At 46.2% G+C, this 26,578-nt stretch overlaps 2 non-coding genes across 2 annotated transcripts; both read right to left on the bottom strand.

Annotated features, from left to right (window-relative positions):
* Nucleotides 1-5,283: 5,283 nt before the first annotated feature.
* On the bottom strand, nucleotides 5,284-5,421 carry LOC114808734. Its single transcript, XR_003756531.1, has one exon. It is a non-coding gene; the product is annotated as a small nucleolar RNA SNORA7 (small nucleolar RNA).
* Nucleotides 5,422-24,278: 18,857 nt separating this feature from the next.
* On the bottom strand, nucleotides 24,279-24,416 carry LOC114808737. The gene has a single exon (XR_003756533.1). It is a non-coding gene; the product is annotated as a small nucleolar RNA SNORA7 (small nucleolar RNA).
* Between the last annotated feature and the right edge of the window lie 2,162 nt (nucleotides 24,417-26,578).

The following is a 26,578-nucleotide window of genomic DNA, read 5'->3' as shown; positions in this document are numbered from 1 at the left end:
TTTTTTTGCAGAACCTCACATCGATTTTAATGAAAGCTAGTTTTGTAATATTTACCCCGAGTCTGATGGGCCACAATTGATCAATCAATTGTATTTATCAAGCACATACAGTGTGCAAAACACTGCACTAAGCCTTAGGGAAAGCACAATATAACAGAGTTGGTAGACACGTTCCCCTCCCTCAAGGAGCTTATAGTCTAGAGGGGAAGGCAAGAATTAAAATAAATTACAGATATGTATATAAGTGCTGTAGGGCTGAGGGTGGGGGTGATTAAGGGTACAAATCCAAGTTCAAGAATGACACAGAAGGGGGAGGGAGTAGAGGAAATGAGGGCTTAGTTGGGGAAGGCCTCTTGGAGATGTGATTTCAATAAGGCTTTGAAGGTGATAAGGCTTTGAAGTACACAATTGTTTCTTCCTAGCTTGCCCCACACTGTTTCCAGACAGTTGTGCATTGTCAGAAGAGTTTCCCTCAATTCTGCTTTCAGATTTTATCCCAAACCCACAGTGGAAACCCTCACAGTGGGAGACTTAGCTGTTCTGCTCTTCAATCTTTACTCTTCCTCCTGCTCTCACTCAGGGGAGAGCATTATCTACACATTTCCCCCATGAGATAGAAAGTCCCTTGAGGCAGGGAGCAAGTGTTTTCCTTCTGTTAGGTTTAGCACAGTGCTCTGCACTCAGCAGGTGCTCAGCAAATACAACAGATTGACGGAAGCAGGGAACCTATTGCACCTTAAGCCCCACCCGATTTGAATCTTACAATCAATCTGGCTTTGCTTGGAGGACATGAAATAATATTTGATAAAGGTCAACAGAAGATCAGGATGGTCCATCTGGTGTGGGAGACCTTGGGTGGTTCCCAGAACAAGGCTCCATCCCAGGATTTTCACACCTGTCTCAATCCCAAATGCATTGCTTGGAGTAGATATAATCAGTTTCTTCATACATGGGGCTTACAATCTAAGGAGGAGAAAGAATAGGTATTTAATTTCCATTTTACAGATGAGGAAATTTGGGCATAGAGAAGTCAAGTGACTTGCCCAAGGTCACACTGCAAGAAATGTTTAACTCGCCAGGTTGACACAGAACTTCCTGCGAGAAGAAAGATTATCTAGGATTCAAAAAGGTTCCTATATAATAATGATTGTTACTTGTTAAGCACTTATTATGTGCCAAACACTGTTCTAAGTGCTGGGGTAGATACGAGTTAATTAAGTTGGGCGCAGTCCCTATCCCACATTGGGCTCACACCCTTAATCCTGATTTTTTACAGATGAGGTAATTGAGGCACAGAACAATTAAGTGACTTGTCCAAGATCACATAGCAGACAAGTGGTAGAGTTGGTATTAGAACCCTTTACCTTTGGACCCCAAGGCCTGGGCTCTATCCACTACACCATGAACTGTGTTGTTAGATTGTAAGCTCCATGAGGACAGGGATTGTCTCAGTGAATCGGTGGTATTTATTGAGTGCTTATTGTACGTGGAGCACTGTATTGAGCATTTTGGAAAGTACAGTATAATAGAGTAGGTTGATATTATACCTGCCCACAAGAATCTTACAGTCTCAAAGGGTGCTTAATAATGCTACTTTACTTTCCCAAACGCTTAGCATAATGATCTCTTTTTCTTAAATGGTTTTTGTTAAGTGCTTACTGTGTGCCAGGCACTGTACTAAGCCCTGGGGTAGATACAAGTTGATGAGGTTGGACACAGTCCCTTTCCCACAAATGGCTCATATCCCTAATCCCCATTTTGCAGATGAAGGAACTGTGAAGTGACTTGCCCAAAGTCACATAGCAGAAGCAGCATGGTGTAGTGAATAGAGTATGGGTCTGGGAGTCAGAAACTCATAGGTTCTAATCCCAGCTCCTCCACATAATAATAATGATAATAATTGTTATTGTTAAGCGCTAACTATATGCCGAGCACTGTTCTAAGCGCTGGGGCGGATACAAGGTAAACAGGTTGTCCCATGTGGGGCTCACAGTTTTAATCCCCATTTTACAGATGAGGTAACTGAGGCACAGAGAAGTTAAGTGGCTTGCCCAAGGTCACACAGCAGACAACTGGCAGAGCCGGGATTAGGACCCGTGCCCTCTGACTCCTAAACCCGTGCTCATTCCACTAAGCCATGCTGCTTCCCCCACATGTCTGTTGTGTGACCTTAGGCGAGTCACTTCAATTCTCTGGGCCTCGGTTACTAGATCTATAAAATGGAGATTGAGACTCTGAGCCCCACATGGGATAGGGACTGTGTCCAACCTGATTTGCTTGTATCCACCCCAGAGCTTAGTACAGTGCCTGGCACATGGTAAGTGCTTAACAGATGCCATTAAATATTAAATAAAAGTGGAAGAGCTGGTATTAGAACCCAGGTCCTTCTGACTCCCAGGCCCATGGTCTTATCTACTAGGCCACGCAATAGACATTCAGGAAATACGATTGAATTTGTCTAGATAATGCTTCAGCATCACAACTACACATTTGGTGTTACAGAGATTCATAAAATTCTGTTGCTTTTCTCCCTTCTAGCTTTCAATAATTTGGGGGAAGAAAATGTCCTTTAAGGCAGGAACCTTACTCTTATTGAATTGTACTTTCCTAAGCTCATAGTCCAGTGCTCAATATTCAGTGGTCACTCAATAAATATGATTAATTGATCATTTGGAAATTGAGGTAAAAGTGTCTTCCTGGAATTATTGTGGAAAATGAAAAAATTAATTTTCAAGTAGTTGACAGTTGATTGACTTCCACAGGGAAGCACTGTGGTCTAGTAGAAAGAGCACGGGCCTGGGAGACAGACGACTCGGGTTCTAATTTCAGCTCCACCAGTTGCCTGCTGTGTGACCTTGGGCAAATCACTTAACTTCTCTGTGCCTCAGTTTCCTCATCTGTAAAATGTGGATTCAATACCTGTTCTCCCTCCTACTTAGGACTTTGAGCCCCATGTGGGACAGGGACTGTATCTGATCGGGATGATTTGTATGTACCCCTGCACATAGAACAGTGCTACACACAAGGTGAGCTTGCTACTCTTAATATAGAGTTTTCTAAAATGGATATTTTCTGTGCTTCTTCCTCGATTGTAACCAGAACAATGTATTAGCAGGAGGTAAACCCACTCAGTATCACTTCAAGAATAATACCAATAAAACCCGATAATGGTGATGGTAATAAGTGCTTACTGGGTGTCAAGCACTGTTTTAAGCACTGGGGTAGATACAAAATAATCAGATCAGACCTAGTTTCTGTCCTACTCGAGACTCACAGTTTCAATAGGAGGAAGAACAGGGAGGACCTGGGTTCTAATCCCAGCTCTGCTACCTGTCTGCTGTGAAACCTTGGGTAAATCACTTAATTTCTCTGTGCCTCAGTTACGATACCATGTGTGGGACAGGGACTGTGTCCAACCTGATTAGCTTGTATCTGCCCCAACGCTGAATACAGTGCCTGGTACATAGTAAGTGCTTAACAAATACCATTAAAAAATCCAACATTTATTGAATCCCCCATTATCTCATGTCTCATTATCTCATATTATTATTGAGGCCCTGCAAAGTTCAATGACTTGCCCAAGGTCACACAGCAGGCAGTGGTAGAGTAGGGTTTAGAACCTATTTGCCCCACATATCCAATCCATCACCAGATCTTGCTGGTCTCACCTTCACAACATCGCCAAGATCCACCCTTTCTTCTCCATCCAAACTGCTACCACATTAGTACAATCAGTCATCCTAGCCCGACTGGATTACTGCATCAGCCTCCTTTCTGATCTCCCAACCTCCTGCCTCTCCCCACTTCAGTCCATACTTCACTCTGCTGCCCGGATTATCTTTCAGGGCATGTCACCCCCCTCCTCAAAAGTCTCCAGTGGTTACCTATCAACCTCCATATCAAACAAAAACTCTTCACTATTGGCTTCAAAGCTCTCCATTTCCTTGCCCCTTCTTACTTCACCTCCCTTCTCTCCTTCTACATTCCAGCCCGCGTACTCCGCTCCTGAGGTACTAACCTTCTCACTGTGCTTTGATCTCGCCTGTCTTGCCACCAACCCCTGGCCCACCTCCTACCTCTGGCCTGGAGCACCCTCCCTCCTTAAATCCGCCAAACAATCACTCTTCACCCCTTCAAAGCCTTACTTAAGGCACACCTTCTCCAGGAGGCCTTCCCAGACTAAGCCCCCTTTTCTTCAGCTCCCCTTCTCTTTGCTCTTCCTCCCCTCCCCCTACCCCACATCACTTATGTATATATGTATATATCTCTAATTCTATTTATTTATATTGATGCCTGTTTACTTGTTTTGATGTCTGTCTCCCCCTCTAGACTGTGAGCCCATTGTGGGCGGGGACTGTCTCTCTTTACTGCTGTATTGTACTTTCCAAGCACTTAGTACAGTGCTCTGCACACAGTAAGTGCTCAAATAAATATGATTGAATGAATGAATAATAATAATAATAATGATGTTGGTATTTGTTAAGCGCTTACTATGTGCCGAGCACTGTTCTAAGCGCTGGGGTAGACATAGGGGAATCAGGTTGTCCCACGTGGGGCTCACAGTCTTAATCCCCATTTTACAGATGAGGGAACTGAGGCACAGAGAAGTTAAGTGACTTGCCCACAGTCACACAGCCGACAAGTGGCAGAGCTGGGATTCGAACTCATGAGCCCTGACTCCAAAGCCCATGCTCTTTCCACTGAGCCACGCTGCTTCTCAATGAAATGAAATGAAATGAAATGAAATGAAATGAATGAAAGAACCCAGGTCTCCTGGCACCCCGGCCAGCACACTCGGTGGCTGATAAAATAGGGAGTATCTGCTACTGGGACAATAGAACTTGAATAACTTGAGAACTAAATTCAGAGGCAGGAACCTGTTCAATTTTCCAAACTCAGTGTGTGCACTTGCTGGCATGAGGATGGTTGAGGACAGATGTTGTTACCAGGGAGCTCTTTATGTCTCTCTTCTTCCTCGTTTGCAAATGAATATCATAATCGCTGCCTTTTCTTGTCATGCTGTCGTCTGCAATTATTATTAATATTACGGTATTTGCTAAGCACTTACTATGTGCCAGGCACTCCAATCCATAGCGACTCCATGGTCACATCTTTCCCAGAATTCTCCACTTTCCATCTGCAATCGTTCTGGTAGAGTATCCGTAGAGTTTTCTTGGTAACAATGTGGAAGTGGTTTACCATTACCTTTTTCCGTGCAGTAAACTTGAGTCTCCACCCTTGACTCTCTCCCATGCTCCTGCTGCCCAGCACAGGTGAGTTTTGACTTGTAGCAGATTGCCTTCCACTCACTAGCCACTGCCCAAGCAAGGAATGGAATGGGTACGCCTCTGCTTGACTCTCCTTCCTGTAGCCGAGACTGGTAGAGTACCAGAAAGTCTCCAGGTGCTACCCTGAGAGGGGTAATCACTGCCCACTTGCCAGATAAATAGTAAAGATTAACCTTTGCTTTTGGAGATTTTTGGATTTCTTAAATTAAGAAGGACATAATGTCACTAGAGCATACTAGGACATTTTGCTGTTAGCACAATCTCAAAATGATAATAATAATAGTTGTGGCACTTGTTAAGCCCCTACTATATGTCAAGCACTGGGGTAAATACAAGATAATCAGGTCGCACATGGGGCTCACAGTCTAAGTAGAAAGGAAAACAGGTTTTGAATCCCCAGTTTGCAGATGAGGAAGCTGAAGCCCAGAGAAGTTAAGTGACTTTCCCAAGGTCACACAGCAGGTGCATGGCAGGGTAAGATTAGCACCCAGGTCCTCTGACTCCCAGGTGTATGTTCTTTCCACTGGGCCTTGCTCCTTTTTAAAAGTCGAACCCAAACAACCTTTCCCACACCAAGAGAATAATTCTGCTGACAGTGGGATGCCTGTCATGAGCCCCCAGCTTGTACAAACCAGGAATTTTCTAGACGGGGCTACCCTCCATGACAAGTTTAACGTGAAAAGCCAAACCACCAAGGTTACTGTGGAAAGCTCTACTTAATTATTAACTCATATGCAGGGGAGTAACACATACACACACTCAATCGCACCCACTCCAACAAATGTCTGGTACCAGGTTGCTGGTCAAGGGAGCCCATCCCGCTGATCCCACAGGTTTGGAGAAGTTTCATATATGTATATTATTTTCTTCACTACACATTGTTAGTTCCATGGTGAACATATCAAAGCAAGGTTCTTTGCTCAAAACTATTATCTTTACACTGGCCAGACAGGTCACAGTTTCCAACCTGCTTGTAGACCTTTTTACTAAGCTAACAATTGAATCACCACCCCTGCAGGCATTCCTGACTGAGAGAGAGAGAAGTTGCAAATTCTCTTCTCCTAATTACCTCCTTTGCCTTTTTTACTCTTTAACTAATTGTAAGCTTATCTTTCTAACCAGGAGATCCACAGTTCACAATAAAGGAAACTAATCATTTGCTTGAGGGAGGCACCTTCCCTCAAATAAGTTTCACCTTTCCCTTCTAAACTCCTGAATTGTGGAGTTTTTCTTTAGGAATTTTCTTTCAGTGCACAATCCACATTTTTCACACCACTTTCACATCAGTTCATTTGAACACAATTCATTCTATACACACTCTTTCATAAACAAGTGAAGGCCAATTCTAACAAATTTGTATACTTTTTGGTGCAGAACAGAGATGTTTTCAGGTCATCAGGAACGTTTCTTCTTCAGGGATGTTAAGTATCCAGTTTCAGCACCCAAGGAGTGATTAATATTATTACTATTATTACCATCAATAATATTAATAGTGGTATTTTTTTAAGTGCTTGCTATGTGCCAGGCACTGTACTAAGCACTGGGGTGGATGCAAGCAAATTGGGTTGGACACAGTCCTGGTCCCATATACAGTGTCAATTCTCATTCTACAGATGAGGTAACTGAGGCCCAGAGAAGTAAAGTGATTTGCCCAAGGTCACACTGCAGACAAGTGGGAGAGCTGGGATTAGAAACTGTGACCTTCTGACTACCAGGCCCATGCTCTATCCACTAGGCCATGCTGCTTCTCATCCTTATTGTCCAGTTTTTCATCCTTCCTCTTGTAAGCAACCGTAGCTGTTGCTTCTGTAGTCCAATAGTTCTTTCTACCACTCGCGCAGCCTGAGGGTGATAGGGAATGTGGAGAATCCACTGAATATTCTTCTGCCTTGCCCAGTCTTGGGTCACGCTCCCAACAAATCCTGGGCCATTGTCAAATTCTATGGTTACCGGGGTTCTATGCCTATAGATAATATGAGAGGTGAATAAATTTATGGGGTATTTTTGGTCTATATCGGTCCTAGCTGCTGCTTCCCTCCACCCTGACAAACTGTCTACCATAACCAGAATGTGCTTTCAGGCCACCCTTCTCAGAGGTCCTAGGTAGTTAACCTGCCAATTAATTCAGAGCCTCATCCCTTGGGAAATTCTTCCAGGAGGTAGAAGGGACAGCTAGGTCTATAGGGAAAAATGGGCCTGATTGCACTCAGGGCATGCCATGACAACCCATATGGCTTAGTGGAAAGAGCCCGGGCTTGGGAGTCAGAGGTCTAGAGTTCTAATCATGGCTCTGCCACTTGTCAGCTGTGTGAACATGGGCAAGTCACTTAACTTCTCTGTGCCTCAGTTTCTGCATTTGTAAAATGGGGATGAAGACTACTTGGGACAACCTGATTACCTTGTATCTACCCCAGCACTTAGAACAGTGCTTGGCACATGGTAAGCCCTTAACAAATACCAACATTATTATTATTATGTCTTTAGATGCTTGATGCCCCATCTTTCTGAGCCATCGGCATGTGGCCTCTATTCCCCTGTGCCCACTCTTCTCATGGCCCCACTTTGCTACACCACAGCCTTCCCTGATGACTGGGGTCGTGTGAACTTCTTGGAGTTGGATCCACTGGTCAGCTTCATTATTTGCATCCTCCTCCCTAGACGTGCCATAAGGGAGGTGGGCATGAGTGTGAGGGACATAAATGGCCTGGTCATGTGCAGTTTCCTACAATTCCTCCCACAGCTCTTTTCCCCAAATAGGCTTGTTCTTAATTATCCAGTCTGCCTTAGCCCATTGGGGTGCCCAAATAACCAGCCCATTAGCCGCCGCCTAAGAGTCCGTGTAAATGTAGATGGCTTGGGCCCTACTGTGTGCTCATACCAGCCTGTGAACTGCCGCAATCTCAGCATCCTGATTTGAGTGGTTCTGGCCCTCCCATCGCAGCACCAGGGTCAACCACAACCCATCTCTGGGAACCAGTTTTATCTATTTTTGCGGTATCATCTGTAAACCAAGCCATGTGCCTCTGCCCAGGGGTCAAGTCAGCATATAGCAGGACCCACTGAACTGGGCTAGGAAGTGCTCGTGGGAGGGGCTACATTATTTCTGTCCTGGTGGGTCATCGGAGGAGGGTGTCTATCAAGCCTGGAGTTCCTTCCGGACCTAGCCTGTACACAGACTGCCCATTTTACCCAGATGGACTGCTGTGCCGTTCCTTTGGGGTGTTGCCCTGTCAACAATTAATGTTAATTAATGTTGGTATTTGTTAAGCGCTTACTATGTGCCGAGCACTGTTCTAAGCTCTGGGGTAGACACAGGGGAATCAGGATGTCCCACGTGGGGCTCACAGTCTTAATCCCCATTTTACAGATGAGGTAACTGAGGCACAGAGAAGTTAAGTGACTTGCCCACAGTCACACAGCTGACAAGTGACAGAGCTGGGATTCGAACTCATGACCTCTGACTCCAAAGCCCGTGCTCTTTCCACTGAGCCACGCTGCTTCTCTAACAATATTCCTAACACCAGCTTCCCTGTTCTCACCTGGATCGGCTCGCTCCCTGTCAACATTACGGTGCTAACCAAAACCTCGTAAACTGCCAGGGTCTGTTGCTCCGGGGGGAATAATTTCCTTCCACACCCTTATAGGAGTGGCTCCAAAACCCTAGCAGTTGCAAGTGGACAGAGTCTACAGGCTTTTCCCACAGGCTCCAAGCAATGCTAGTGGGGGCAGTTTCCACAATAAGACTTTTTCTTCCTTGGGGTTCCATGGTCCCAGGGTCAAAGAGAGAGAAATTTGCTGTTTTAAGTCCTGAAATGTTTTCTCTTGAGTGGGGCCCCATTCAAACTCATTTCACTTCCTACTCAGGTCATACAAGGGTTTGGCGATTTGGGCCATATATGGGATGTGGGCCTTCCAGAATCTCACTGCCCTGAAGAATGCCTGGACTTCCTTCTTGTTAGTGGGGGTGTGTCCCCTGCCAATACCTCTCTACGACATCTGATGGAATACTGCATCCACCCCCAGTCCATTCGATCCTGAGGAACCTTATGCACTGACTGGGCCCCTGGTTTTTATCTGCCCTGAATACCAGTCCCTGCGCCTCTAGCGAGGACACTAAGAGTCTTCTCTGCCGATCAAGATATCATCAATATAATGATAGATCTTGACTGGGAGTTCCCCTAACCCAGAGACCACTTTAATTTCTTCTGCCATGATGCTATGGCATAATGTAGGGCTATTCACATATCCCTGTGGCAGACACATTAAAGGCGTATTGGACACCCAACCAGGTGAAGGCAAAACGTTCCTGGGAGGTAGGGTGAATCTGGATACTAAAGAAGGCATTGGCAATATTCACGACTCCCATGTATGGGTGTCCCACCAATTCCACTTGAGCAATCAGGTCACCGAAATAAGGAAACTGACCCCATTGCCTTTGGGGCTATGGTGGTTAGGCTCTGGTAATTGATGGTGAGCCTCCATTTCCCACTGGGTTTCTTTACAGGCCATACAGGGATGTTGAACGGAGAGTGGGTACTATATACCACCCCTTGCCTGCCTTACCAGGTCATTTATGACCTCTTGAATTCCTACAGCAGCCTCCGGTGACACTCTATATTGCCGGATGAGGACAGGCTGCTGGTGGAGTGGCAAATACTGGGGGGGTATGTTTAAGGATCCTCACCATGACATATGGAGTGCCCCATACTACAATCACTGTAACGCTGAATGAACACTTCTCCCCCGAGGCTTCTTCCCAATTGCACCCCTGAAGTACATTGATTCCCAACATGTTTCCTAGTCCCATCGCCTACAAAACTAGCCCCTTATAAAATTGCTTTCCAAGTTTTAGAGTGAGTTGTATAGTCTTTCCTTGGGGTCCCTCCTGCAGTGGCCCCACTGATCATCACCCAGGGACCCTGATGTTTGTCCAGGTTTCCTTCCACCATGGTCGCTTGAGCATCTGTGTCCATAAGGAAAGATCTATATTCAACTTGTTGGGGGAGGTCCACTACACGGCTATCAGCCACTAAGGCCTTGGGTCAGGTGAAAGTCCAAGCCAGTACTCCGGAGGAGATCGAGGAGGGCCCCCCTTGTACACTCCCAGGGACATGGGAATCCTCCCTGTGGCCTCCTAAATCTATTTTTTTTTTTGTCATCCAGGCTTCCAGGGTAGGGCAGGGGGGAGCAGAAGGAGGGTGTTCCCTGGCTTCTGGTTACTGTGTACTTTGAGTTTTCCCTTTCTTTCTGTCCCAGTGTTAGAATCCAGAAGATCCTCTCTATTTGTGCCATGGGGAGCCCATCAATCTCTGTCCTCCATATTCCCAGGTCCAGAAATTGGCACCATAATGTGTGTTGGTGTAGCTCAAGGCCAGCACTTTGGCGGGGTCCTGTCAAGTCACCAGGAGGTGACCGTCCTTGTCTGCCTCCCTTGTCTACAGGTGCTGTGTGGACCTGGGTGGGAGGAGGGGAAGTCCTTCCCCGATCATGAGCTAGACCTGCATTTCTCAGACAGACAATCTAAGGCAGTGGTGACAGTGGCATTCTTCCCTAGTCCCATTTGGCCATTTCCCAGGGTACTCTGAGAGGAGCTGGGGGCGAGTAGGATCAGTCCTTAACATGGTTCTTTTAAGGGGAGCTTCTTCAGACTCTGGGTCAAACTCATCCCCAGGTGCAAATGTGCTCCAAATTGACCACACTAAGCCCAGGGTGCACAATCCCTGCTGTGCTTCATCCATATCTTTCCAGGGTCTGCAGGTGTAAGGGACTTCCCCAGGGCCCTCATAAGTTCCCTATAGTGCTGCCATCATCCTATGCCAGAGGGAGCCTTCGCTCGCACGAAAGGTCCTCATAGTCTCGATCCCGAATCTGCCCAAGTCACCTACACCTTTTGCTTCCTTCTCCATCAGGGTAAGTAATGTCGTTCCTTGATCATAGATGTGGAGGAGCCATTCTGGTATGGGCTCCCCAGTGCCCCTGCAAAATCGCTGACTTAACTCGGCTAATTCTGCCCCAGTATAATCCCTAGAGACAGTAGTGGGCGCCCCTCTTCCCATGGTCTTAGTAACGACAACCAGAACCATCCTTAGAGTAGGGTCAGTCTTGTTGTGGAGAGTCTGATCCCCCTTGTCTGGCTCCTTATCAGACCAGATGTCTCCAGTTCAGTAATCAGGGTCACACCCACCTGTAGCAATTGCGTCTAATTTTGCCTGGCTGATTTTTCCTAACTTTGCCTTCAAGATGAGCTCAGCCTCCTTCCTCAACTTTGCTCAATTGCTTGATGGAGTCTGAGGCAGTCTGTTTGGCTTCTTTAGCAATTGAAACACTATTAGCAGCAGCTGCTTGAGCCATTACAAAGTTCCTTCTGTCATACAAGTAGAAACTTACACACAATATTATAAACAGACCCATGCCCAAAGTTATGGGTTCCTGGTGGGTGCCAACATTTCAATAATGGCTTAGCCTAGCCCAGAGCTCCATGAGAGAGATAGAAGAGGAGAAAGAGGCTGACAAAGAGTGAGCTAAACACAAAATAGTGAACATCATCCCACACTGAGTAACATACACAAATCCCATCTTCATCGCCAATTTATGTCACGAGCTCATACTAACCAGGAATTTCCTAGACCGGGCTATCCTCTGTGGCAAGTTGAATGTGAAAAGCCAAACCACCAAGGCTACTGTGGAAAACTTTACTTAATTCTTAACTCACGTGCAGGGGAGTAACACATACACACACTCACCCATACCCACTCCCCAACAAATGTTCAGTACCAGTTTGCCGGTCAAGGGTGTCTGTCCCACTGATCCCATGTCGGCAAGTTTGGAGAAGTTCCTGGCGGCTTGCCTCTGCTGAGCTTTAGTCTCTTCTGGGGGCATGAACCACTGCTGCAAGCCTCTGGACATTGCTTCCCCCATGTGAGATTCAAAGCACCTGCCTTTCATCTGCCCTGGATGCTGCAGCAGCTCTATGTGGCAGTTGTTACCAGGTAGAGCAGAGAGAAGAGAGCCACTTCTCCTACAGTGCTCTGCCCCGTGGACAATCTGTCCTTGAGTAGAGCACCTTCGTTCCTTCGTGAATTTCTTCTTCACTGTTGTTTTTTGTGGGATCAAAACAGGCACTTGTAAAATGGCTTGCTGCGGGCTCACTGCAATCCCCTCTTCCCTCTTCTGCCCCCAACCATAATATATAATTTTAGAGATGAGAGGGACAGCAGGGCCCAGGGCTGGCATATGTGACAGCTATTTTTGTGTCTGAGCAATGTTTCCCCGTGTCGGTAGCAAGGAAAGCCAGTGTTGCCTAGTGGAAAAAGCACTTGACTAGGAGTCAATCCGGAGACCTGAAATGTAATCCCAGCTCTGCCACTATTGGGCTGGGTGACCCTAGGTAAATCACTTTAACTTCCCTGAGCCTCAGCTTCCTCATCTGAAAAAAATGGGGATAGGACACTTGATCTCTTCATCTGTTAGGTTATGAACCTTTTGTAGTACAGGGACTGTGCCTGGTCTGATTATCCATATCTACCCAAGCACATATCACAGTGCTGCCAAAGCTTGGTGAAACAGCGTGGCCTAGTGGAAAGAGCACAGGCCTGGGAGTCAGAGGACCTGGGTTCTAATCCCAGCCCTGCCATTTACCTTCTATGTGGCCTTAGGCCAATCACATTAATATATTTACAGTAAGAGTGGCCCAAATAAATTACTGAGGGTACATATAGACAAGAGTACTAAGGGTGGATATAAAATAAGCTTCCAAGTGCTAGAGTTCGTTGAAGAGATATTACTCACAGGGCTGGGAAAGTAACTGGGTAAGGTTTGTTGAAGAAGGAGGGATTTGGAGGGGATTTAAAAGTTGGGAGCATTGCAGGGTCTGTCTGATGTGGGCAGGCAGGGAGTTACAAGCTGGAGGAATAGTGTGAGTGAAGTGACAGAAGCTGGAAAATTGAGAGCCAGGAAGAGCTACAAGATTGGCTTACAAAGAATGGAGACAGTGAGTTGGGAAGTAAGGGATAAAGAGAGCAGAGATGTAATGAAGGGTCAGATGGTGGGGAGCTTTATGTAGGAACTTGGTAGAATTTTTGTTTGAGGTCAATCAATTGTATTTATTGAGCACTTACTCTATGCAGAGCACTGTTCTAAGCTCTTGGGAGAGTACAGTATAACAGAGTCGGTGTTCACATTCCCTGCCCACCATGAGCTTACAGTCTAGAGGGGGAGGCAGACATTAATATAAATGAATGAATTATGGGTATGTACATATTCATTCATTCATTTATTCAATCATATTTATTGAGTGGTTACTGTGTACAGAGCACTGTACTAAGCACTTGGGTGAGTACAATAAAACAATAAACAGACACATTCCCTGCTCACAATGAGTTTACAGTCTAGATGCGGGGAGACAGACATGAATGCAAATAAATAAAATTACAGATATGTACATAAGTGCTGTGGGGCTGGGAGTGGGGAAAAGTAAAGGGAACATGTCAGGGCAACGCAGAAGGGAGTGAGTGGGAGTTGAGGGAAGGTGGGGCTTAGTCTGGGAAGGCCTCTTGAAGGAGATGTGCCTTCCATAAGGCTTTGAGGTGGGGAGTAACTGTCAGATTTGAGGAGGGAAGGCATTCCAGGCCAGAGGCAGGACATGGGCTAGGGTTCAGCAGTGAGATAGGCAAGATCAAGGTACAGTGAGAAGGTTAGCACTAGAAGAGAGAAGTGTGCATGCTGGGTTGTAGGAGAGAAGAGAGGTGAGGTAGGAGGGAGCAAGGTGGTAGAGTGCTTTAAAGCCAATGGTGAGGGGGTTTTTTTCTGACACGGAGGTGGATGGGCAACCACCAGAGTTTTTTTGAGGAGTGGGGTGACATGTCCTGGATGTTTTCATAGAAAATGATCCAGGCAGCAGAACTAAGTATGGACTGGAGTGGGGAGAGACAGGAGGCTGGGAGATCAACAAGGAGGTGGATGCAGTAATCCAAGTGGGTTAGGATGAGTGATTGTTTTAATGTGGTAGCAGTTTGAGTGGAGAGGAAAGGGTGAATTTTATCTATGTTGTGAAGGTGGGCCCCTCTCAGGCTCATAGCTGGAGAGTTTCCAATACTATACCAGTCTCTGCTATGGGAAGGAGAGTCAACCAGGGGCATACCCATTCCATTCCTAGCTTGGGCAGTGGCTAGTGAATGGAAGACAATCTGCTACAAGTCAAAACTCACCTGTGCTGGGTTGTAGCAGCATGGGAGAGAGTCGAGGGCAGTGGCTCAAGTTTACAGTGAGGAAAACGGTAATTGTCAGGCATTTCCATATTTTTTCCAAGAATACTCTATGGATACACTACCAGAACAATTGCAGAGGGAGGTGGGGCGTTCTGGGAGAGAAGTGTCCAGGAAGTCGCTATGGGTTGGAAATGACTCGACAGCATAAAGCAAGATGAGTGAAGGTGGGACCGACAGGATTTATTGATGGATTGAATGTGTAGGTTAAATGTGAGAGAGGAATCAAGGATAACACCAAGGCTTGTGAGCGAGGAAGGATGGTGGTGCCATATACCATGATAGAAAAGTCAGGGGGAGGGCAGGGTTTGGGAGGGAAGATATGGAGCTCAGTTTTGGACATGTTGAGTTTGAGGCAACAGGAGGCCATCCAAGTAGAGATGTCTTGAAGGCAGGAGGAGATGCGAGAATGGAGAGAGGGAGAGAGATCAGGGCTGGAGAAGGAGATTTGGGTATTATCCTCAAAGAGGTGGTAGTTGAAGCCATGGGAGTGAATGAGCTCTCCAAAGGAGTGGGTGTAAATGGAGAATAGAAATAGAAGAGGACCCAGAACTGAACTTGAGGGACCACCCCCCCACAGTTAGGGAGTGTGCAGTAGAGGAGGAGCCCGCAAAGGAGACTGAGAATGAATGGCCAGAGAGATACAGGAGAAGTAGGAGAGGACAGAGTCAATGAAGTTAAGTTTGGATAGCGTTTCATTCATTCAATAGTATTTACTGAGCGCTTACTATGTGCGGAGCACTGTACTAAACGCTTGGAATGTACAATTCAGCAACAGAGAGAGACAATCCCTGCCCAGTGATGGGCTCACAGTCTAAACCAGGGAGACATACAGCAAAGCAAAACAGAACAAAACAAAAACAAGACAATATCATCAAGATAAATAGAATCAAGGAGATATACACCTCATTAACAAAATAAATAGGATAATAAATAATGTATACAAATTAGCACAGTACTCAGGGGAGGGGAAGGCAGAAGAGCAGGGGGTGGGGGGGAGGGAAGGGGAGGGGGAACAGAGGAAAAGGGGGGGATCAGCCTGGGAAGGCCTCCTGGAGGAGGTGTGCTCTCAGTAGGGCTTTGAAGAGTGGAAGAAAGTTAGTTTAGCAGATCTGAGGAGGGAGGGCATTCCAGGACAGTGGTAGGACGTGGGCCAGGGCTCAACAGTGGGATAGGCATGAACAGGGGACCGTGAGGAGGTTAGCGGCAGAGGAGTGGAGTGTACAGGGTGGGTAGTAGAAAGAGAGAAGGGAGGTGAGGTAGGAGGGGGCAAGGTGATGGAGAGCTTTGAAGCCAAGAGTGAGGAGTTTTGTGCGAAGGCTAATAGGCAACCACTGGAGGGTTTTGAGGAGGGGAGTCAGAAGCCCAGAGCGTTTCTGTAGGAAGATGATCCGGGCAGCAGAATGAAGAATAGACTGGAGTGGGGAGAGACAGGAGGAAGGGAGATCAGAGAGGAGGCTGACACAATAATCCAGTCGGGATATTATGAGAGTTTCCAGGAGAAGGTGTTGGTCCACAATGTAGAAGGCATCTGAGAGGTTGAGGAGGATTAGGATGGAGTAGAGGCCATTAGATTTGGCAAGAAGATCACTGCTGACCTTTGAGTGGGCAGTTTCTGTGGAGTTAAGGGGACAGAAGTCAGATTGGAGGGGGTCAAGGAAAGAATTGGAGGTGCGGAATTTGAGACAGCAGGCGTAGACAACTCGCTCAAGAAGTTTGGAAAGGAATGGTAAGAGGGAGATGGGATGATAACTGGAGGGAGCCATGTGGTCAAGGGAGGAATTTTTTTAGGATGGGGAGGCAGGGTCATGTTTGAAAGCAGTAGGGAAGAAGCCATTGGAGAGTGAACGGTTGAAGATAGCTGTTAGGAAGGGGAGAAGGGAGGGGGCAAGGGTTTAGATAGGATGTGAAGGAATCGGGTTGGATGCACAGGTGGAGGAGCTGGATTTTTAAAGGCGGAAGGAGATCTCCTCCAGAGATATCACTGGGAAGGATGGGAGAGTTGAAAAGGGGGCAGGAAGAGGGAGGGACTGAGGAGGAGTAGGGGCAATTTTAGGAAGCTCACACCTGATAGCATCCATGCTATCTCCCAAACACTTAGTACACCTCAATAAAGCAGGTGGCCAGGTCATTGGGGGCAGGTGATGGGGGAGGTGGGGGGACATTGGCCTGAGGAAGGAGTTTAATGCTGGAACAAATGGCAAGGGCAATGGGCATTGGTGTCAATAAGGGTGGAGTAAAAGTTTTGCTGGGCAGAGAGGAGGGCAGAATTAAAGCATGCAAGGATTCACTTGAAGTGGATAAAGTCGGCCTGATATTTAGATTTCCACCAGCAGTGGTTCAAGCACAAAGGATGTGGACTGTGCAGGTGATCCAGGGCTGTGAGATAGTGGTACGAGTTCCACGAAGGGAGAGGGGAGCGAGTGAGTCAAGTTCAGTAGAGAGGGTGGTGTTAAGAAGGTCGATTTGGTCATCAAGGGAGGGTAGTTTGGGAATGGAGGCTAAGTGGGGCATGATGAATTGAGAAAATTGGATGGGGTCCAAAGATCAGAGGTGTCTTTGGGGGAATAGTATAGATTTATGAGGAGAAGTTGTGTGGGAGTGGAGGCAAGTGAGGAGGTTGCAGTCAGAGGGATTTCAGAGTTGGTGAGGGTGGAGATTGTGCAGTGGTTAGAGATGATCAAAGTGAATGTGTGTCCAAGTTGGTGAGAGGGAGAGGGTGGGTGGGGCATGAGGTCAGTGGAGTTGAGTAGTGATAAAAGGCAGACAGCAGAAGGGTCATCAGGAACATCTATGTGGATATTAAAGTCCCCAAGGATCAGTGGGGGCATGGAGAAAGAGAGACGGGATGTGGGAAAGGGATCAAAATGGTTAAAGAAGTTGGAGGTGGGACCTGGGGGGTGGTAGAGGACAGTTACTAGAAGCTAAAGGATGCAAATCCAAATGCAAGAGTGACACAGAAGGGAGTGGGAGAAGAGGAAATGAGGGTCTAGTTGAGGAAGTCCTCTTGGAAGATATGTGCCTTCAATAAGGTTTTGAAGGTCAGGAAAGTGATTATCTTTCAGATATGAAGAGGGAGGGCATTCCAGGCCAGAGGCAGGACATGGGCAAGAGGTCTGCGGCAAGATAAATGAAAATGAGATTAGCATTAGAGGAGAGGAGTATGCGGGCTGGGTTGAGCAAAGAGAAGCTGAGTAGGTGAGCAGAGAAGTGAAGTAGGAGGGGGCAAAGTGATTGACTGCTTTAAAGCCGATGATAAGGAGTTCCTTTGTGATGAGGAGATGAGTGGGAAACCACTGGGGGGTCTTGAGGAGTGGGAAAACATGGACTGTACATTTTTGTTCAGTGAAGTATGGACTGGAGTGGGGAGAGAGAGGAGGCAGAGAGGTCAGCAAAGAGGCTGATGTAGTAATCAAGTTTGAGGTGGAGGTATTCAGGAAGCCAGTGGAGGGTTTTGAGGAGAGGAGAGATGTGGGCCAAATAACGTTTCAGAAAGGGGATTCATGTTTGGTCAGTGGAGAAGTTGGAGGCTGGAAGTCCAGCCAGGAGGCCAGACCTTATACTAGAATGGTAACAGTTTGAGTGGAGGGGAAGGGGCAAATTTGGTAGATGTTGCACAGGAAGAACCAACATAATTTGGCAGTGTATGGAATGTGAGAGTTGAACAAGGACAACAACCACTTGGTCAATAGCATAAGAAACTGACCAACTGGCTCACCCCTTCACATAGAGCCTGGCCCTTCTGCAGGACTGTTCCCCTCAGTTCAAATCTGCCTGATCTTTGGCAGAGAGCTAATAATAATAATAATAATGGTATTTGTTAAGTGCTTACTATGTGCCAGGCACTGTACTAACTGCTGGGGTAGATATAAGCAAATCGGGTTGGATACAGTCCCTGTCCTGCATAGAGCTCACAGTCTTATTCCCCATTTTACAGATGAGGTAACTGAAGCACAGAGAATTGAAGTGACAGCAGAGAAGTGGCAGAGCCAGGATTAGAGCTCATGTCCTTCTGACTCTCAGGCCCAGGCGCTATCCACTATGCCATGCTGCATCCCAGCACCTTTTCCAAGACAAGCTGCTAATCAATCTATCAATCGAATTTATTGAGTGCTTACTGTGTACAGAGCATTGTACTAAGGTGTCTGGGAGAGTATAATATAACAGAGTTGGTAGGTACATCCCCTGTCCATCAATGAGCTGACAGTCTAGAGGACAATGTGGACAACGCTACTGCGGACTCCAGGATAATAACCACAATAACGATGGCTATGGTATCTCTTAGGTTTTAATTAGAAACCAAACCATGGGGTAGACTGAAGGTTATCACTCCAGCACGTCTGTCCCATCCAGGGCTCACAGTCTGTGAGAGAGGAAGAAGTAGCTATCTTCGCCCCATTTTATGGGCACAGCAACTGAGCCCTCAGAGACTAAGTGGCTGACAAGCAATAATCACCCAGCTGAAACTAGAACCATTGTTTCCTGACTCGCATCCAGGACTCTTTCCATTAGTCCAGACTGCCTTCTTGTTGAGAGGCAGATAGGGAGTGTTAAAGAATGGAGATCCCTCAACTTCACAGATAGGAAACTGACAGGCTCTAGACTTTTACCTCGTTGTGTGTAGGGAATGTGTCTATTAACTCTGTTATATTGGACTCTGCCAAGCGCTTAACACACTACTCTGCACACAGTATGTGCTCAGTAAATACCACTGTTTGATTGGTTCTCTCCCAGCAGATAAGGATTGATTTCTGGAAACAGCAAATTCCCTCAATTAACCCTGGGATCAAAAACCCTAAGTTTTTATGGTAGCAATAAGGTGCATTGCTGCAGGTTGCTTTGCCATTGGGAATCCCGCACTCGCATCAGTCTCAGAAACACTGTCTGTAGACCTCATGCCCTGTGTGAATCTGGGACCTCACAGAAATTGGTTTATTATTATTGCTATTATTAGCAATAAAAATAACAGTAATAATAATGGTATTTGTTAAGCACTTATAACGTGCCAAGCAGTGCACTGAGAGAGAATGTGTGCAAAGCAAGATGATCCTGTGATCCTGATGGTCTGTAATCCCTCCTGTTCCTTGAACCTTATTGCAGGAATCCATCAATCAGTGAATGATATTGACTGAGCACTTACTGGGTGCAGAGTACTGTATGGAGCACTTGAGGAACTACAATATAATAGAGCTGGTAGATGTGATCCATGTCCACAAGGAACTTACAGTCTACAAGGAGAAACACTGGCCCTCACTGATCCAGAAAGGTCAGTTGATTTTGTAAGAGAGAAGGGGCAGTGATTCTCATTGTCACTTTTAGGCCTTGCTTTTTTCCATTGTCTATGATGGGCAGGATCATTTCCATGTTTTACTTAGTCACTGTTCACCTTCATCATTTTCATTACCAGCAATCAAGGCTGGGTGGGAGGGGCATGGGTGGCACTGGCCTGTTGCGTTATGTTGGACAAGTGACTTGGTTTCCCAGTGCCTTAGTTTCCTTATCAGTTAAATAGGGATAAGGTAGATTGTATTAATGTCTGTCACCCCATCTAGGACTGTAAACTTGTTGCGGGCAAGGAACATGTCTACCAACTCTGTTGTGTTGTATTCCCCCAAGCACTTAGTATAGTGTTCTGCACACAGTAAACACTTGATAAATTCCATTAATTGATTGATTGATTGATTGATTGATTCATACCAGCACTCCCTCAGGGGTATTATCTGAGCTGACTTGATCCAATCCAGTTCTATCCTTGACCCCCTTCATTATGGCTCCAACCCCTTCTCTCCTTGGAAACCACTCTCTCAAAGGTCACAAATGAACTCCTTCTTGCCAAATCCAATGGCCTCTACTCCAGCCTAATCCTCCTCGACCCCTCAGCTGCCTTCGATGCTGTCGACCACCCCCTTTGCCTGGAAACATTATCCAACCTCAACTTCACTGACACTGTCCTCTTCTGGTTCTTTGTCTATCTCTCAAGCCACTTGCTCTCAATTCCTTTCATGGGCTTCTTTGCCTCCCACCCCCTAACTCTGGGGGTCCCTCAGGGTTCAGTTCTGGGTTCCCTTCTGTTCTCCATCTACACCCACACCCTTGGAGAGCTCATTCCCTCCCAAGGTTTCAACTACCACCTCTATGCAGATGATTCCCAGATATACATCTCCAGCCCTGATCTTTCTCCCTATCTGCAGTCTTGCATTTCCTCCTGCCTTCAAGACATCTCTACTTGGATGTCCTACCATACCTCAAATTTAACATGTCCAAAACAGAATTCCTTATCTTCCCACCCTAACACTGTCTTTCCCCTGACTTCCATTCACTGTAGACAGCAGTGCCATCCTTCCTTTCTCAAGGCTTGTAACCTTGGGGTTATCCTTGACTCCTCTCTCTCATTCCACCCATGTTTTCAATCTACCACTAAATCCTGTCAGTTTGACCTTCACAACATCGCTAAAATCTGCCCTTTCCTCTCCATCCAAACTACTACGTTAATCCAAGCACTTATCCTATTCTGCCTTGATTACTGTATCAGCCTCCTTGCTGACCTCCCTGCTTCCTGTCTCTCCCCACTCCAGTCCAAACTTCACTCTGTTGCCCAGATCATTTTTCTACAGAAATGTTCAGACCATGTTTCCCCAGTACTCAAGCACTTCCACTGGTTCCCCATCCACCTCCTCATCAAACAGAAACTTTGTACCATTGGCTTTAAAGCACGCAACTGCCTTGTCCCCTCCTACTCATCTCAAAGCTCGCCTATTACAACCCAGCTCGCACACTTTGCTACTCTAATGCTAACCTATTCACTGTACCTCAGTCCCATTTATCTTGCCACTGACCTCTTGCCCACATCCTACCTCTGGCCTGGAATGCCCTCTCTTTTCATATCTGACAGAAAATTATTCTCCCCACCTTCAAAGCCTTATTTAGGGCACATCTCCTCAGAGAGGCCTTCCCTGGCTAGGCCCTCATTTCTTCTTCTCCTACTCCCTTCTGCGTCACCCTGACTTGCTCCCTTTATTCACCACCCCCTGCCCCAGCCCAACAGCACATATCCTATAACATTAATTTTAATGTCTGTCTTCCCCTTTCAACTGTAAGGTCATGTGGGCAGGGAATGTGTCCATTATAATTCTGTGCTGTACTCTTGCAAGGGCTCAGTACAAGTGCTGTGCATACAGTAAGCACTAAATAAATAAAACTGATTGATTGATAACCTTGTATCTACCCCAGTGTTTAATATAATGCTGAGCACATAGTAAGCACTTAATCAATACCAAGGGATAAATGGGGATTCATTTCCAAGTCCCACCAGCACCAGAAAGTTGGGAACCTGGGGTTGGAGAGGGAGAAAACTGCTGTGAGGCTTGTAGGAATCATCTCAATTGATTTCCGGGTCATACAAAAAACCTCCACTTGAGAATTTCTCTCTTTCACATTCATTCAATCGCATTTATTGAGTGCTTACTGTGTGCAGAGCCCTGTACTAAGTGCTTATCACTGTATGTTCAGGTTGTTGGATTTAGAAATAAGCCTCAGCAGTACTGCAGTCCAAATCACTCAAGAAAAATGGCTAAGGGGCACTGGGTGGAGGAAAGGGTTTACCTGAATAGCTCCATTTGGGGACAGATCTAAGGATTTTTTTTCTAACGTGATCAAGCCAGTCTTTCTATACACACGCTCATTTTAATCAATAACTGAAACATTGAAACATAGTAAGTGTGGGGAGGAAAAGAATGCAGCTAAGGTGAGGATTATATTTTCTTTATTATCTTTCAGGCTGAAATGCTGCTGCCTTATTCTTAACACCAAGACTGTGCCAAAGAGCAAGTCAGAACAATCTCTGTTCTCTTTTAATGGAAACTTTTTCACTGAATGAAGCCATTCTACACTCCCTGGATGGGCGACACACACTTAACTACCCACACCCGTGCTCACACCCCTACATACTCACACACACAGACACACACTGACCTGGTTTATCCTCCCCAGACTTTATCATTTACTGTTAATGGTAGGGCTGACATCACTGGCTCATGGAGCCCTAAGCAAACAGTTGGTTATTAGGATGTTAGGATGCTAGGATTAGGAATAGGATGTTAATCTTGGGTGAAAGACTGCTCAGGGTAGGTGGGGCTAGAATGTCTTTGCTTCTCATTTACAGTGGCTTAACTGTCCAACCTGTAGCACTTTGTGCATACACTATACTTATGTACTTACCTAACTATCCTCCTTGCTCCTTCCTAATATCTGTAATCTACTGTCTGTATCCCTCACTAGACTATGTAGTCCTTGAGGGCAGGGATCATGTCTATTAACTCTCTTGGATTCAAGTGCTCAGTGCAATGCTCTCAAAACAGTGCTTTACTCGTCAACATCATGATGATGATAACAACAGTGGTATTTGCTAAGCATGGTACTAAGTACTGGATCAGATGTAAGGTACTCGGGTCCCACATGGGGCTCATAGTCTGAATTGAAGGGAAAGCAGGTAATGAATCCCCATTTTGCAGATGAAGGAACTGAGGCACAGAGAAGTGAAGTGACTTGCCCAAGGTCACATAGCAGGTAAGTGGTGGAGCCAGGATTAGGAAACAGGTTCTCTGAATCCCAAGCCCATGCTCTTTCCACTAGGTCAAGCTGCATGATGATGATGATGATGATGATGATGATGATGAAAGGTGCAGTGCACACACAAAAAAAGTTTTTTCTCTCATTTTTTATCTAGCATACAGCAGGCACTTACTATTGCATAAAGATCTGCCTCTCATCTGAAATGAATGCCTCTGTCACTCTTTGAAAATTCAGAGGAAGAGGTCTCACCCTGGGGTTATGGCATCATATTTGATTTTTGTTTCTAAACTCTACGAAGCAGTCATTGATTTGTTTGTGTGGCTGCTGCAGTTTGAATACCAACAAAATGGCAGACTGGGGTGTTTTCCATTCCACTGAGCTCAGCTGCCCAACCCTGCCACTTGCCAGGGATCTGTGTGGAATCTGTAATCTAAAGGAGAAACACTCTCATGCTTCTTTCATCACATCTGGACTAAGGGGGTATCTGCCGATAACCCCATCTTTCAGCATCTTTGCCTCTAATTAATTGCTGGAAGCACTAGATGAATATCAATGAAGGAGGAGAGGAGGGATGGGGAGGATCGTTATTTATAGAATGCCCACTTGTTGCAGTGGAAAGCACAGAATAAAGAAAGAACCTTATGCTCTAAACAGGAGAGACAAGCTTTAATGAAACTACAACTAGAGTGGTACATATTATTAATTGAGCATATGAGTGCCGAGGAAAAGAATATTCATATATGTCTGTCAATTCTGGAGTGGACTTAGGTTGTTGGGAGATTAATCAGGGAAGGTCTGTTGGAGACGGTGGAATTCTGAGGACTTTGAATTGGGAAGACTGTTGAAGATATTGTCATGCATTTTTCTCTAACAATCAAGACCGAAACTAGACACCCCCTCTCCCCAAACCTACAGGCGTACATATTCCTTGGCTTGTCTTATGCTGTCGAGTCGTTTCCAACCCATAGAGACATCGTGGACATATCGCTCCTAGAATGCCCCACCTCCATCTGCAATTGCTCTGGTAACATAGCCATAGAGTTTTCTTGGTAAAAATGTGGAAATGATTTACCATTGTCTCCTTCCGTGCAGTAAACTTCAGTCTCTGCTCTTGGCTCTCTCCCATGCCACTGCTACCCAGCATAGGGGAGTCTTGACTTGTAGCAGATTGCCTTCCACTCGCTAGCCACTGGTCAAGCTAGGAATGAAATGAGTAGGTCTCTGCTTGACTCTCCCTCCCATAGTCGAGACTGGTAGAGTACTGGAAACTCTCTGGGAGTGACCCTGAGAGAGCAACACATTCCTTACACATATGTAAATAGCATGCAAGCCAGTTAGGGATGTTAGTATTCAGAAACAGCAGTGACTGATGTTCATAGCCTATCTGATCCTTCAAGGTTGCCCTCTGGACTAGTCTGTCTTCTTGGAATGAAAGGGGAAAAATAAAAGCAGAAAAGTTGGTTTTTTCTCCAGGGATGCTACTGGTTCGTTTTTCTCTGTACTGAACCAGGCTGGTTGTTGCTGGTGATGGGGAGGGTGGAGGGGGGGAGGGGGCTGGTTGTTAAACTCATTATGGTCCTGAGGGGGGGAAAGCAAGCTGGTGGGGGACACATGGAGCCTGTGAGAGCAGAACGAGCTGTAAGCAAGAATGCTACTAGGGCTCCAGATCCTGACAAAAGGGTGGAGGTCCAGTTCCCCAGGAAAGGGGCCAGATTATTTGGGAAGTGTTGCAAGTCAATCAATCAATCAATCATATTTACTGAGCACTTGCTGTGGGCAGAGCACTGCAGTAAACTCTTGGGAGACTACAATATAAAAGAGTTGGTGGACATATTTCCTGCCCACAACGAGTCCTTCCCTTGCTTCTGATCCAACCAGTGGGATTCCAGGAGACTGGGAAAATAACCCTTTCACGTGTTCTGGTGGAGTTTCTGGAAGAGGATAGAAGCAGCTCTCATATGAGTTGGAAGGAAAAAGGAAGAGATTGGGGACCTCCCCGACAACTTTTAGCATCCATGACATCTCTGTTTTGGAAGATGGGAAAATCTTTTCTATTGCATCCCGGGAGGTCCCATTCCAAAGCATTTGGCTTTTGGACAGCAGAATTGATGGTAGCGGGTGTTGAGACAAGTCTGCTGAGGGCAGACTTAGCTTCGTTGTCTCATCAATCACTCTGAGACCCCAGCTCAATAATTGTCCATGTGCCAAGAGAAGTGGAAAGAAAGAATAATTATTCTTGACTGAAGGAAAGCAGATTAAGTATTCATTCATTCATTCATTCAATAGTATTTATTGAGCGCTTACTATGTGCAGAGCACTGTACTAAGCGCTTGGGATGAACAAGTCGGCAACAGATAGAGACAGTCCCTGCCGTTTGACGGGCTTACAGTCTAATTGGGGGAGACGGACAGACAAGAACAATGGCAATAAATAGAGTCAAGGGGAAGAACATCTCGTAAAAACAATGGCAACTAAATAGAATCAAGGCGATGTACAATTCATTAACAAAATAAATAGGGTAACGAAAATATATACAGTTGAGCGGACGAGTACAGTGCTGTGGGGATGGGAAGGGAGAGGTGGAGGAGCAGAGGGAAAAGGGGAAAAAGAGGGTTTAGCTGCGGAGAGGTAAAGGGGGGATGGCAGAGGGAGTAGAGGGAGAAGAGGAGCTCAGTCTGGGAACGCCTCTTGGAGGAGGTGAGTTTTAAGTAGGGTTTTGAAGAGGGAAAGAGAATCAGTTTGGCGGAGGTGAGGAGGGAGGGCGTTCCAGGACCGCGGGAGGACGTGACCCAGGGGTCGACGGCAGGATAGGCGAGACCGAGGGACGGTGAGGAGGTGGGCGGCAGAGGAGCGGAGCGTGCGGGGTGGGTGGTAGAAAGAGAGAAGGGAGGAGAGGTAGGAAGGGGCAAGGTGATGGAGAGCCTTGAAGCCTAGAGTGAGGAGTTTTTGTTTGGAGCGGAGGTTGATAGGCAACCACTGGAGTTGTTTAAGAAGGGGAGTGACATGCCCAGATCGTTTCTGGGCCAGGCAGTCAAGGCCTGCCTAGAGAGACCATTCAAATCCCTTAGCTCACTGTAGTGCAAACCTCTAATTCTCCCGTTAGTAGGTGACCCAACTCAAGTGTGAAAGGGAGTTGTGCTAAATCATGGGACAGGACAAGAGATGGTCCCTTGTGTTCACCGTCACCAGAGAGCACATAATAAGTGCTTATTATTGTTATTATTATTATTATTTTCATTATTAGTTTTCCTAAGGGTGCACAGGCACTCAGAAACACACGAAATGGCTGACCATCTGGCCTCTAGCACCTGGAAGGGTTTTTGTGATTTTAAAGGATCCATCTAATATTGATGAAGGTCGCGCATCTCATAATCTTTTCTCCACTTGTAAAAGTCAAATAAAAGCAGTGGAAAAATTAATTGGGTAGGCAAAGAGATGATTGACATTAAAATTTCT

This window comes from Ornithorhynchus anatinus, unplaced genomic scaffold (genome assembly GCF_004115215.2).
Source record: "Ornithorhynchus anatinus isolate Pmale09 unplaced genomic scaffold, mOrnAna1.pri.v4 scaffold_175_arrow_ctg1, whole genome shotgun sequence".
NCBI lineage: Eukaryota > Metazoa > Chordata > Mammalia > Monotremata > Ornithorhynchidae > Ornithorhynchus > Ornithorhynchus anatinus.
The sequence above is the reverse complement of the archived record's forward strand: the minus strand, read 5'-3'. Positions and strand labels throughout refer to the sequence as shown.